Raw genomic sequence first — 14339 nt, 5'->3', positions numbered from 1 at the left:
TTTCTGATGACTCGACTTGACTCGAGTCATTTTCTCAAAATGCGGGAATGACTCCACTCGACTCGAGTCAATCTGTGTATTGACTCGGCTTGGACTCGAGTCATTGCGCATGACTCGAACCAAGTCACATGACTCGAGACGCAGACGGCCAAGACCGATATTTTGTCGTAATTTCGAAGAATAGTAAAGTAACCACCCTGTTGGGATTTGGGTAATTGTTACTAGCACGTGAGAATGCAATCAGAGCCTGCTAAAAGTGAGGAAAATTACTATATTATAAATGCGAACCATTCAAAATCACCAAACAGAGTTATAAAAAGTAAGTTAAACAAGATTTCAGCTGGGAACTGAGCAGTTAACGTATTGACTTGGACTCGACTCGAGTCATAATACCATGACTCGGACTCGACCCTCTGATCGATGACTTGGACTCGGACTTGACTCGGTGGCGAGTTGAAAATGACTCGACTTGACTCGAGTCAAAATTATAAAAGCGAAATTGACTTGTGACTCGGAGCCTTGTGACTTGGTTACAGCCCTGATCTACTCACTACATAGACGAGATATTGACATGAATATGTTTAATTATTATTTATTACGAGCCCTAAATTTTCCAAGACGACCCCTCAATCAACTCCATCGGAAAATTTGATAATACTGACAGCATAAAAGTTCACAGCAATATATATGCAATTACCAATATTATTACCGATTGAGTCATGAATAATAGAAAAATTTCGTGCTTCGCGCGAATATGTTACGTGAAATCCCCATAAGTCTGGCTTATCACCCTGTGGGGCCCAAGACGAACGTTTTTGAGCAGGTAGGCTGACGATCAGCCCTGATTTTGTGGATGGCCAGGTATAGCTGGTATCGGGTGTTTTTGTGCGGCGCACTGTATTCATAGTAGCCAGAGTAGCCTACGTCTGGTGGTAGTGGAAAATGGGCAAGGTAGCACAACAGGGTGCTTTGGTTATCAACTCCAAAACGCTTGTTCGCTCGATATTGTCGAAGAGAAGAATATTATTCGAGTAAGCGTGGTCGGTTAAATCCGTAGCCTTCGGCGCGGAAGACTGTAAACGACTCTCGGCGCTAGCACGATTATCGGTCTAGGCATTTTCACCTCGACTCATCAGACTCACTACGGTAAAATCACATTGATGATGCCATCTTGAACATAATTACTTACGATCAAAAACCTCAAATGTCACTCTCTTTTGCTCCAGGCATATACTTACGAAAAATGGTTGCATACTTCACGTTTTGAGTTGATTTCAATTTTTGAAAGCCCACCGGTCCGCCAAATATTTTTTGAAATTTTACTGGTCCGCGAGGTGAAAAAGGTTGAGAACCACTGGCTTAAATTACGGGTTAGGGGTAGGTTAGGGTTGGATTTATGGTTAGGGTTAGGGTTAGGCTTTAGGTTAGGTTAGGCTAGGTTAGGTTATGTTAGGCTATGTTTCGGGTTAGGGTAAGTTTTTGGGTTATACAGTCACATGCTGAAGTGACGCATGCTGATGTGTTCCATGCTGAACTGTCGTTTTCCATTCTGTCGCATGCTCATATGTCGGGCAACCATCGAAACAGATCATACGGCATTCGTAGCCTCTTTGCAGGATATACGTGTTAATCACTGATGCCACGGGTAGCCGACGTCGGAAAATGACATCATAATTTGGTAGTTCGGTATGGTATGTGCCGCCCACCTCAGTAGGTGGGAAAAAATTCCATGAAAGCTATCGCTGATGCGGGGGGAAATGTATCAGATATGAGACAGTTGATGGGTCAGTAGAGCATGCAGTTCGGAATGTTCAAGAGAAAATCTTTCAGGTGGACAGTTGAGAATGCTCTGGGCTACTCAGCTCACCTAGTCCGAGATTTCCAACTGGAAACGTCTTTGAAGAAAAATGCAAGTGATATGGGCTTGAATAAGTTATCTTTCAAGCAGTACGTTTTATTGTTCCCCGGGATGAAAGAAGTCATTGAATTGAAGAAACGGAAAGATCATAAGCGCAGGATTCCTGTGAGAAAGAAGCCAACCGTAAAGCGCAGGATTCCTGTGAGAAAGAAGCCAACCGTAAAGTCTTCTACATCGACTGCTTCTGCTGCCGTGTCATCAATGACAGCTCCTGATCAAGCTTGTTCGTCGAACTCTTTGAAAACTGTAACTACTCAGTCTTCAAAAACTGCTAGCTCCTCATCTGTCATTGCCCACGAGGACATGTCATGCAGCAATCTGCTCGGTAGCGGACGCGGTGGAAGAACCCAGACTAGTAGTGACACTCCTAGTCAGAAGAGGCCCGCGTTGTGTTGCTATACTCTGCTACTTTATCGGATTGTGTTCTACCCAAGGGGTGGCGAGAGTCGTCACCGGTCTCCAACCATGCTCGGATATCCAAAGCAATTTTCAAGACAAATGTGAAGACTGCGAAAGCGGAAATGGACTTTTTGAGGTTGATTGATTTGTACAGGTGTGCCTCGACCGCCACGCTACTTTGCGCAGGCACTATTTTTGTGGATGCCTTGGAAGCTTTGGAAGTGCAAATTGACTTGCATAAAACCAGCTTGTCAAAAGGACCTGGCAAGTGCTGGCATATATAAAAAAAAGTTCGTCAAGTAGTGGATGTTGACGGCTACTGAGTATTTGGAATGCACCAGCTGTGGGATAAAAGTCGCTTCCTGGAAAAATGCCATCCTTTAACAACTGGACATAGACTGCAGTTCCCTGCATTGCTCACCTACAGATATGCGTGCGATGTACGGGTCATAAGAGCGCTGCGGGAACGGACCTTGGGCAATAGCTCCACATGACTGTTCAACACCCCGTCCGAGCAACACACAAAGAAATTTTATATCAAAGAGGCGTATGAAAAAGGGATGCTTGCAACTTGCCCGAGTTCTAGCCTGTCCCCACAGCTCAGTGGCTGCTGACTGAGTACGTCCAAGATATTTTGTCCCGCCTCGATGAGATCAAGTCATCAATAACACCGACGTTCGGATCCATTATCAAGATGGATTCCACGAAAAATGTGACCTAAAAATTTGTCGGAGAAGCTCAAAATACTTGTGCGTGGCCTACGAATGTTGGTAACGAGCATGGACCGGTTTTGATATCTGTTTTGACTTGTGCTGAAGGCAATGGCCTCGCACACGTGGCAGCGGGATTAACGAAACGGTATACAGATGCTGAAGTTTGTCCACCTGAGATATTCTATGTGGACCGTGGATGCTGCGGCAGTGAGCACACGCATCTACGCAAACTTTACAAAGAATGGCCGAATCTGATTATTCGTCTTCACGTTTGGCATTGTATGAGACGCTTTGCCCGCGGATGCACTACCGAATCTCACCAACTCTACGCCGAATTTATGGCTCGACTATCTCAATGCTTCTTCGTGCTGTCGGATGAGGATTGGAGTCTTTTGAGAAAGGCAAAACGGGCCGAGATGTTGGCAGGGCACGTTCAAGCCCATCTGAGAAAGATATGATTCGACCACTTTCCAAGAGAGAGATTTCCCTCCATTGTCGTCGCACCACCCGTGATCGTTTACAATATACTGAAGATCTTCGCCAGCCGAGGGGCAACGACACGCTTGGAGTTTCCCTACTGGATTCCCGCAGAATTTGGGAGAACGAACGAAAACATCTGGGCTGCATTAAAGATCCAGAAAATGTGTCGTTGCATACCCAGACTGGCGCCCTCGTAAAAGGGGGCGTCACATTGCCAGTATACCGCTGCGCTAGAGGATCCACTTCTCTGGAGTCTATCCACTTCCACCTGGACAGATTTATTCCTGGACAGTGTGCTAGTGCTGCTCATTTTCAGGCGTACCTTTTGGAAGGACTCTACCGGTGGAACAAGGACCGGACTGCCAATGCGATCGCCGCCGACTCCAAGAATCGGCTACGGAGTTATAGCAGCCTTATGTGAAAGGCCAGTTCAGGCCAGTAATCAACGTTTTTGGAGATGTAACTCAAGGAGCTGCTATTGGAACACTCAATAAGGGGAAAATCATCAACGAAAATCAAGGTCTTACTAGCATTGTAACGGGGAACAATCAGCTACCTGCAGAAGCTGCTGATTCCGTGGAGCAGATTCATGGTAAAGATTGTAAAAAACAAGACAATGCAGTAAATCCAGGTATTCAGCAACGTGGCTAGACAGTATCAGAATGAATATAATCCTGACTTATTTGGGTTGTGAAGTGATATGCCAACTTTCCTCTACCCTAATCATATAGGCCCATAACTTGCCTTCAAAAAGCCTGGAAGATGAAGGCGTGGACCTGACTGAGGACATGGCTATTTGCAACACATCGATTTTGGCTACTGATATCAATTTTGTATAACCGAGCATGAAACTGCTAATGAATCGTCAGATCGGGTGGTCAGCAATACTGAACCTGACGATATGATATCCAAACCAGAGTCGACTGTTCAAGGTTCAGTGGGACCGAATAACGTTCCCGGATATGAAAAGGTTTCAGTCTGGCCGACTGCCTGCTACTTCACAGAGATTGAACTGGGAGTGAAGCGGGGACAGCTCATATCAATCATTGTGGAACGACCTTCTCCCCTACGACAAGCAAGCAATCACATTCAGACCGATGTATAGGAAAAGTAATCCGGGCGGTCGATTTTAATCGGCCAAGTCGCAGAAAAGCATGACGCCTGGCGTGGTTGCTACACAAAAGTGCTTCGTCAGTAGCAGCTCTGTACCTGCCCAACGACCTGACTGCAAAAGATACGTCGAGGAGACCATATCACGGCTCTGCGATGTGTATCCCAGTATGAAATCCTACGGTTCCAAAGGTAATCGCTGGTCATGTGTTGGAAGCACGTACAAGAACATCAGGCGGTGCGTGCATCCGCAAACATCATCCGCAAAACCGCATCACATTAGCAGAACACGAACCCTAAACTAACATCAATTAACAATTCCCTAAACTAAAACCCTAACAACGCCGCGCTACATCACAGGGAGAGTCACATGCTCCATCCCATCTTAATAACATCGGGTCAGGAGAGTCACAAGCTCCGTCCCCTCCGCGTGCGCACACGCGCGCACACATCAGTTCCGCCAGTGAAACAGTTCCCAGCAAACACCCGATGTCCAGTTGACTTCCTGCGGAAAAGACGCAGGACGCCCAGTGTTACTTCCCTGGAGTGGATTTGTCGACTACTACAGGCGTCCTGTATGCTTCCTCAGTGAGTCGTACATTTCCCATTGTGGTCATGTGTCGGCGCCCCTCGGACGCATCTGACCCACTCTGGAGGAGACGCGACTCCTTATGGATGTGTCTGACTGACTTTGGCCTTGCCGCGACTCCCTATGGACTTCTTTGACCTACTGTAGACGTGTCGTGGCTCCCTACGTACATGTTCTCAAGAGCCACATGGAGCACTACTTGATCATCTGAATTTCATACCTCAAGACTGACAACATTGGATCCAACATCAGCTCAGGCAATGCGTGTATTAGGTGGGTTCGGGAATGAAACTGGCAAAAAAGAAACCACAGGATCATCACAGAAAAACAAAGCAACTGCTAGGAAAACTGGAAACTAGTGACAAAAAACACCCCACGTTAAAAAAATCACTAGTATTTAAATAATACAAGGTGTCACAGTAATTCAAGGCACAGCAACTGCTTTGAGGCAGGAGCACTTAAAACTAATGACAAAGTTGAAGTAAAAAAGTATCAAATAAATAAAAGTGCCCAAGACACAGCAACTATTGGGAAAACTCAAGAGGTTAGCGCGGCCTCGGGATAAAAGAATAGTACCACAGGTATATAACAAATGGCAAAAAACTTGGAAATGAGCATGAACGAAACCAATGCACTGCTCGTTTATGTTGGGCGCCTATTGCTCTTCGGCAATCATGAGTGGCTGCAGCAATTCATTTCTTCGATGCTTGTGCCTGAAATATATACAGCAGTGTCAGCGGATTCTTCACGTTGTCTACTTTTACTTGAAGTAGATAACTATGCTTTGGAAAGATCTTAAAATAGATCACTATAGATGCGTATTACTTACACGTCTACTTAAAACTAACTACATCTACACCTGTTCGACGTAGACCTTTCTTAAACTACGCAAGTACTAATCAACTTCCACTAGAAATGATTTTTTCATTACTTGGGAATCACTAACTTATACTTGACAGAAATTTATGTTATTGGCAATTAAACTACTTGAGCACTTACGCTGACTACTTATGTTTGGACCATTATACATGTTAAAAGAATGTGACTAAATTATCACTAAATCTACTAAAATAGAACTACTTCAGTACCTTTCAAATTCAATTACCAATTGTAGTTTCTACATGCCTCGTACATCACTACATATTCTTCATTACAAGTTTACGTTACATCTACTTCCACTGGAGTCCAAACGCTGACTACTATATTTATGAAAGAGACACTTGATAAAATGTAGTGACATCTCGTCCAAATATACTACTTCAAGTAACTACTCAATGTAGTTTCCTACTTCAAGTATATTGAGCATGTCTTATAAACCGCTACATATACATCAATACGAATTACGTATTAAATGAGTGGTTCTAAACCTTTTTGTCTTGTCAGACCCCTTTTAGACAGTCACGGACCTACGCGGTCCTTCAAGAACTTTTTTCAAGTTTAGTAAAATTATCATGCAACCGTAATCGGTCTGGTGCAATTAATTACTTCATGCTAGTTATAAACAGCAACAAAATGTCTTTTCTGGAAAATAACATCATACCAGCTATACGCCAATATGGTTGTGTCAGAAGATTATTGGGAATTTAACAATTAAAATGAGTTTGAACAATAGGATATTCCATCTCAGGCGCCACTCCTCAACTTTTAGGAATTATGAAGCGAGACTGCCGCTTCATTCTCCTAATTGAAATAGGTTCAACATGCCCTGTAAATCGCTACTTATACTTCAACTTCAGTTTGGACATACATTTGACTCTGCTTTATTTGCAATTTGGTTTAGCTCACTTTCGTAAATTGACTAGAGTTTTTACATGCAATTTTCAATTCCTGAACAGTAATTCGGCCGAATAAAGTGGCTATCTGGTGTACGATTCAAGCAGAGTCGACTTTACCAAGTTAATCGCTAGTTATGATTAGGAGGAAACCAATGACATTACTTCTACTTGAGTACCAACGACTACTATCTTGACACCATCTGGTTTTCATACGAGGTTAATTGACGCATACCTTCAACTTCTTCTTTACTTTTTCCGGGGCATGGCGCAACAGAGAATTTACGGCGACTTCATATTCTGCTTGTGTTGCTGAAGAGTGGATTTTGCAGCAGGCAACTGAAAAGAGATTATCGGTTAATCCAGCGGTTCTCAATCTATTTTGACACACCCCCCCTGGCGATGGTCTTAAACATTGCATCCCCCTGACCACCCTTGCATTTATCGTCATGTCAAAGACCACATCATCTAATACAGCGGTGAGCAACCTTTTTGCTAATCATGGCCGCATTTCGATTACTTATGTTTATGGGCATATCCGCAATGAACGATCTGGACGCAAAATACCTATGGAAAACTGTCCATATCCATTCCCGGTGAACTCCGGACTATTCTACTTTTCACAATGGCCTATTGTACGCACCAAAAAATTGCGAGTGGCAATGTTATCAGTCGTTGCCGGAAGTGCATATTGTCGTGCGGAGCGCGAAAACTTTCAGAGCCGCGAATGAATTATTTCTTGACGACTCCCATTCCGGCACAGATTGAGAAGGGCGCTGCTGCATTAAAATCGAAAATTAAGTCTTGTTGAATTGCCCAGAGAGCGAAGAAAATTTCAAGATCATAATTGAAATCTCTCGAAAATTCGGAAGTGAATTCGTAATTCCAATTTGCATGTCAACGGCAGCCAACACATACTAATCAAATTAGGCGTCGATGGCCGCACAAATTCCCTTCTACGTCCGCATGAGGCCGTACTGACGCAGGTTGCCCACCTCTGATCTAATAGTATACATAAGGTATTTCTTACGCCCCAAAGGTTGAGAACCCTTGGTTTAATAGATATCCCAATTAGTTATGTATCGTTCAACTCACAGTAAATCATTTTATACATGGACCGCTCGATCCATGCCTTCTTTTTACGGTTGAATCCCTTGCCACACAGTGTCGATACCCACTCGGTAATATATTCTTACAACTGTTTGATTCAAGTTTCTCCATCGAATTGAAGTCATTGCCGATACCTAGAAAATTGAAGTAATCAGCATGTTTGAAGCGAAGTCACACTGTCAACAGTCGAGGTTAGGAAGCTACAACAGTTTGCAAAACAAAATTAAGGGACTAGAAGCTCATCAACTAGAGAGTCGGTCAAGAAGCTCAGAGTGGAATAAATTTGGCAACGTTCATAAATGGACCAAAGCTTGATAGCACCAACTTCTGCACGGATTTGCGAGTAGAGTTTCAAGGTGTTCCCTGTTCAGCTCCGGTCATATTGGCTCATTTTGTTTCATGAGCTGTTGCAGCTTCAACGCTAACACCAGTATGAGGTTAACCAAGTTTGAAATATAGTAAGAATTTAGTCATTGTGACGTAGTAATGACAAGTACAAGGAGTCGCAAGCGGCAGTAAACAACGCATGGTTACGGTACACACATACAAAATCAGCTGTAAAACAACCGAATGATAGAACACTAATGAAAGATTCCCGGCCTGAAGAAATGTTCCTTCATGCACGTATTGTTCTCTGCAATATATAAGTTCTGCAATCCGAAAAGCCCATTTGCAAAAGGTATCATATATGCCGTGTTGTCAATAATGCGTACTTGGATTAAGAGAAATAATGCGTCATAGTGTTGCAATTCCAATCCTTTCAAGTACGTAGGGATTGTTAAATATTATCCTAGTGTGTCCCAAGCTGTAAAACTTCTTGAGAACTACTGGTATACATTCCCTTACCATTTCAGACCTCATTTTCTCCGTGTTCAATCGCTCATTCATGAATGATTCCAGATCCTTGCTATCTTGAAAGGGTTCGGAAAGAATCTCATTGATCCTTATTCGAGTTTGGTTATACGAACCAGGACTTCTGCGATCGTAATTTTCTACTTTCTGCATGCATTGTAGCAGAAGTGTTTCATCACTCTTTATTTGTCGACGTAGACTATCGACGTCTCCACGTAAGCCATCAATGTTTCGAGAAACACCATGGATGTCTTCACGAATGAAATCCTGTTGCTCGAATCGATTTTCTGTCTTGGTGGCATCACGACTCAAGCTTAGACCCATATCGTAATCTGGAAAAAATCAAATTGTGTCATACGCTATACAATCAGTCTTATGCATATCAACTTGGTGAATCAAAACAACTTACCACTTAACCTACTCTACTACTTTCAGATACATCACTTAGACACACATGTGACTGGTTTGCTCTATTGGGATAGCCAAGAAGACATATCACTTGCGTTCATTTGGAACATAAAATCAATATGAACAACTGCAATAATCAGAAAAGACGGATCCCAACCTCCACCAGAGCTTTTCTCTTCGTGTCTAGCTTGACATGAAGTTTTCTGCGCTCTAATCTTTTTCACACGAGGAGATGGCACAAAGTTCCGCAAATTTTCACCAGCTGAGCGTTTCGGTACTTTGTTCGCATCTTATTCTGCAATGAATTGAAATACCTCAATTGCGTTGAATCATAATGAAATCCTTAAAATACAATTTGGAAGTAGTAGGAATATGATCATGGTCATTGTTTTGCAGCAGTGTAGTAATTACAGCTAATGTCCACGCCAATTTGTGATTATACTCTTCCCCGCATAGAGTTGCGAAGGTACGATTTGACAAGTGATTGAACTAATAGAAGATTGACATCTACTTCAACAACATCCAAACAACTGTAATAGTTAGAGAAAGATGCCAACCTTCACCAGAACTTATTGGTTTTCAAACTGTGACCCCACGATTAGGCTTCTCTCTGCTGGTCTGTTTCCGACGAGGTGCAACAAGGTGATCTAAATCTTTACCAGCATAGCATTTTCGTACTGTGTTGGTATCTACATCTGTAATAACACCAGAGAGTTAGTTGAACAGTTGTACGAAATTTCAGATCACAAATTTTCATAATACTTAAATGAAGTCTGACTAGTAACACTAATTGACACGAATTCGGATCATTTTGTTCTATTCACCAGAATCAGAACTCTGTTCCACAAATCGTGCAGGCGCTCCAACTCTTTGTTTTGTGCCGATATCCGAGTCTGTGTCCACATTACTTGAATACAGAGCTTCTTGCACTTTTGAATCGGCCTTTTCCACGAGTCTGGAAAATACTGCGACTACCAATCCATTCCTAGCACTTTAATAGTAGAACATACCTGTTCTATATAGTAGCCTATTCTTATATAATGTTTTGTCCAATTTTCTGGTGGCTGATTAGGCTGAACTCCATTTCGAGCTTTTGATCGGGAATGGCTTGGCGGCTAAAAACATTGCTGTTCTCCCTTAATTGTCATTAAGAGATGCAATGACTAATGACATAATTCATCACAGCAACTTACATGATCTGACAGTATTATCCACGAATGATGAACGATGGCCGCAGCTCTCTCGGAAGTGAAAACTACTACAAAATATTTTTTTTTGTACTATCCATATTTAGACTCCTAAAAAAAAACATAATTTACACAGGTATGGCCCTCCCCTGTTCACGGAAAATAGGCAGTCAAATAGTGATATAAATATTCACAACCGAATTGCAACCAATCTTTAGGCACAGATTGAACACAAATTCAATAGAAAAATTCATGCGCAATGCTTAAAAACACAATCTTACTATTTCCAAGTTCGAGCAAAATAGCCCTGGACGCTAAAAGACTCCGAACTGACGACAGCGGCCTCGCACAATCTACGACGCAAACGTTTCCTTCTAATCCATTCCCTCTGATATTCCAGTCGATCCGCCATTACCATTACCGTAAACACTTTTGTTCAAGATCAACCATGAACCGCGTGCGATCGATTACGTCACCGGACAGAAGAAAGATTGTGTTGCAATACGGCCGGTAAGGTGAGGAGCCATTGATGCATGACGCCCTTGGAAACTGAGGAGATTGCTTGCCTAGTAACCGCTGCGCACATCGTTTTGCACTTGCCCATTGCAGTACAGCGCATCCCTCATGCGTCAAAGGTACCAAGAGAAAGCTTATTCCTGTCCAAAAAGCTCCTAAGGAAAATATTCCAGTTTCTAATTCTACCGAGCCATCGCCCACATCCCAGAAACTAGCTCTGTTATTCAAGATCTCGTTGATTCAATTCTCATTTAGTTCTCTTGCTGCTGGTTTAAACTCCAGTAATAAATACCATGTTTCAAGTTGTTTGCGTTGCTAAACTTTATTACAGACATACATAATAAGAAGTACTCCAACAACAAATCGACTATTTGAAAAAAGTATATGATGCTATGCGAAGACAACATGCACTACGTGAGGACAGCTGCGGTTCGGTCATCCGGTTACGATGACCGTGATCACACTGCTATGTCGATCTGCCGAGTCGTATCAATATCAATCAGATTATATTATACCTGAACAAAACACACAATGTACAATGCGATATGTAATGAACAGATAGGAGGATGCCGAACGACCAGTTGCGGTTGCATTTGCGGTCTCTTGAGGTGACATCCGCTTTAACCATGTCGCCCGATGTCACAATTCTTTCTCCGATCGTCGTACACAAATAATAATTATAATAAGACATTGATGTAAAAACCCTTCAACTTTAGGAATGTTTGATCTTGCGCAGCTGGCGTCTTTCTCCACTGGAATCATTCGGAAACTCTTGCATGTCTAGAACACAAAATAAGCAACGCGTGTAGTACAGTGCCTGCATCTGATGCCAGTACTCAGCAGTGATCTGTTTTACTGATATTCTGATGTCAGATCCCTTTTTGCTGTGCTTTCCTGAAAGTTATTTTCTGCCCATTTCCTCAATTGTGAAATTCTCATAACTCCATCGACGCGTTACTTCCACGACAACGTCAACACGGCCATTTTCGGCCAGACCCACTCCGTCAGTAGGACTACCGGTACTTCATCCGATTTTCCAGCGGCCATGTTTCAACAGTACTCGAACTTTTTAATTACATGTTAGATATATCCTGGCGATAAAAAATGTTCCTGTTCGGTTATATAGATATCGTTGAATTCATCGCAAATAGAAAATAAGCTATAGCATACTTGAACGTGGACAGTGGACATTGGACAAGCACAAAATGATGGCAATAGCGAAGCCGTTTCCTCAATCTCCAAGGGCGTCATGCATCAATGGCTCGTCACCTTACCGGCCGTATAGCGTTTTGGTTGATTGAATTTCTCTATAGATAACTAACCTACGGATGGATACATAACGCCCGTCGTCACGCTTGCTTGCCCGGAGGAAATTACTGCTCTGCAATCTGAACGCAGCGTAATTGCTAATCCCATAGCTGATGACCTGAGCGCTCAAATTAAATAAAGTTCATCTTATTTGAAAGCTACTGTCGCACTGATTTCGAAAATATACAGTAAAATCTGATCAGGGCAGCGGAACCCACTCAAAATACACCTCAAAGTCTGAAAATCTGCATCGTTGTAAACAATCGCAACTATGCAAGGGCCATTGTTATGGTCATTGTGCTGCGTCGCTGCCATTGTTAGCAACAATGCCGATTTTCAGACTTTGAAGGCTGATTCGAGCTGGTTTCATTCCCTTAATGAACTTTTAACGTATATTTTCAGAATCAACGCGACAGTAGCTTTCAAATAAGATGGACTCTATTTAATTTGAGCGCTCAGGTCGTCAGCTATGGGATTAGCAATTATGCTGCGTTCAGATTGCTGAGCAGTAATTTCCTCCGGGCAAGAGAGCGTGACGACCGGTGTTGCGTATCTATCCGTAGGTTAGTTATCTATAATTTCTCAAGATCGTACCGATCGCACAGAAGATTCGCATCATCATTAAATTATAGAGGAAGAGATACTCTATAATAAAGACATCGTACATTATTATATCAGACCGCTTTAACAGATGGCGGCCACGAAGATCGATAACCGGGCTTGTGAAGTTCTGTGCTATGGAAAAAGTCATTTCCATATTGACATTGCTATCACGGTTCCATTCCAGGGGATTTCACATGTATCATGAGCTAGTGCATTCAGAAAACTTTAATTTCGCATTGATTCCACATTAGAAAAAAATCAATCAAACGATATCCTAATAGGGATGTCCTGAGCAACTCCTATGTGCATGGCATCCAGATACCCCATCATCATGACATCCGCTGGAGTGGTCATTGGTGACAGGCGTAGGAACATTCTTAAAGTTACTTCCTCTGGTAGTCACCTGGAGTTACATAATTTGACGTCAATTTGCGACTTACTGAGCAAGTCCTCAGTCACTAAAAATAGGACGTGGGACGATTTGGAATAAATATGGACGTACCCGTGAGTCCGTGGGAGATCGGGTGTTTGCTGGGTGATTAATAACAACTCACAGATTCATCACCATTACATATGTGCCCAAAACCGTCGATGAGAACCCCTGTTGGTGCAGGGCGGACCAACAAATTCTCTGGTCCGACATCGATCACACGGTTACTTGGTCATATACTCGAAGCTGGCGAGGTAGCGTAGTGGTATGATCCCCAGCTGCAACCACAATGGGCTGCGGTTGCGAGTGCGACCGAGGTCGACTCTAGAATTCCTACCTATATAAGTTTTGAAGGTGTATCTAGACTCTTCCTCGCCATCTGATCCGGTCAGGTCATGTTGTGCGGACGTGATGTGATTTTAGATTTTGCCAGAACGTTAAGAAAAGCATTTTGAAACAGTGAAATTGATTTCAGTTGCAAAAAAATCGCGAAAATTGCGCTAATCACAGCACGGGTTTTGTGGCCTCAAGAGCTTGTCTACGAGTAGGCTACATATTGGACGATATAAGCATCATTATGATATGTAATAATGGCGGTGTGTGACAATTTCTGAGTGCAGTTAAGTTGTATTTTCCTGTTTTTAGAGAAACCGATAGAAAGCAAAATAGTAGCTACTACAGTTGAACTTGAAGGGGTTTCGACAGTTACCACCGCAGGCGACAATACTACAAGTGAGTGCGGTCATATACCTATCGCCGTAGCCTGTGCGTAATAACGGGAATCAGATATCATCTATCGACCACACCAGGTTCAATACCATACTATTGTTTATCAATCCTTTGGACCAGTAATTATTAACCTTTTTAGCGGTGGTGTCCCTTGAACTTCCATGAAATTTTTCTCGTATCCCCTATCCACGATTGAAAAGCAGTTTTTGAAGCAG

At 42.8% G+C, this 14339-nt stretch overlaps 2 long non-coding RNA genes across 2 annotated transcripts; both read right to left on the bottom strand.

Moving 5' to 3' along the window:
• Positions 1–5457: 5457 nt before the first annotated feature.
• LOC145459604 (uncharacterized) lies at positions 5458–8726 on the bottom strand. Its single transcript, XR_013921477.1, has 3 exons — positions 8077–8726; positions 7217–7320; positions 5458–5922 (listed from the first exon to the last, which is right to left on the bottom strand). It is a non-coding gene; the product is annotated as an uncharacterized LOC145459604 (long non-coding RNA).
• An 888-nt stretch (positions 8727–9614) lies between these two features.
• Positions 9615–10191, bottom strand: LOC145459606 (uncharacterized). The gene is made up of 2 exons (XR_013921478.1): positions 9909–10191; positions 9615–9646 (listed from the first exon to the last, which is right to left on the bottom strand). It is a non-coding gene; the product is annotated as an uncharacterized LOC145459606 (long non-coding RNA).
• Between the last annotated feature and the right edge of the window lie 4148 nt (positions 10192–14339).

This window comes from Botryllus schlosseri, unplaced genomic scaffold, assembly GCF_051294905.1.
Source record: "Botryllus schlosseri isolate E-star unplaced genomic scaffold, Bs_hap1 Bs17a, whole genome shotgun sequence".
NCBI lineage: Eukaryota > Metazoa > Chordata > Ascidiacea > Stolidobranchia > Styelidae > Botryllus > Botryllus schlosseri.
This window is presented reverse-complemented; position numbering and strand designations above follow the sequence as displayed.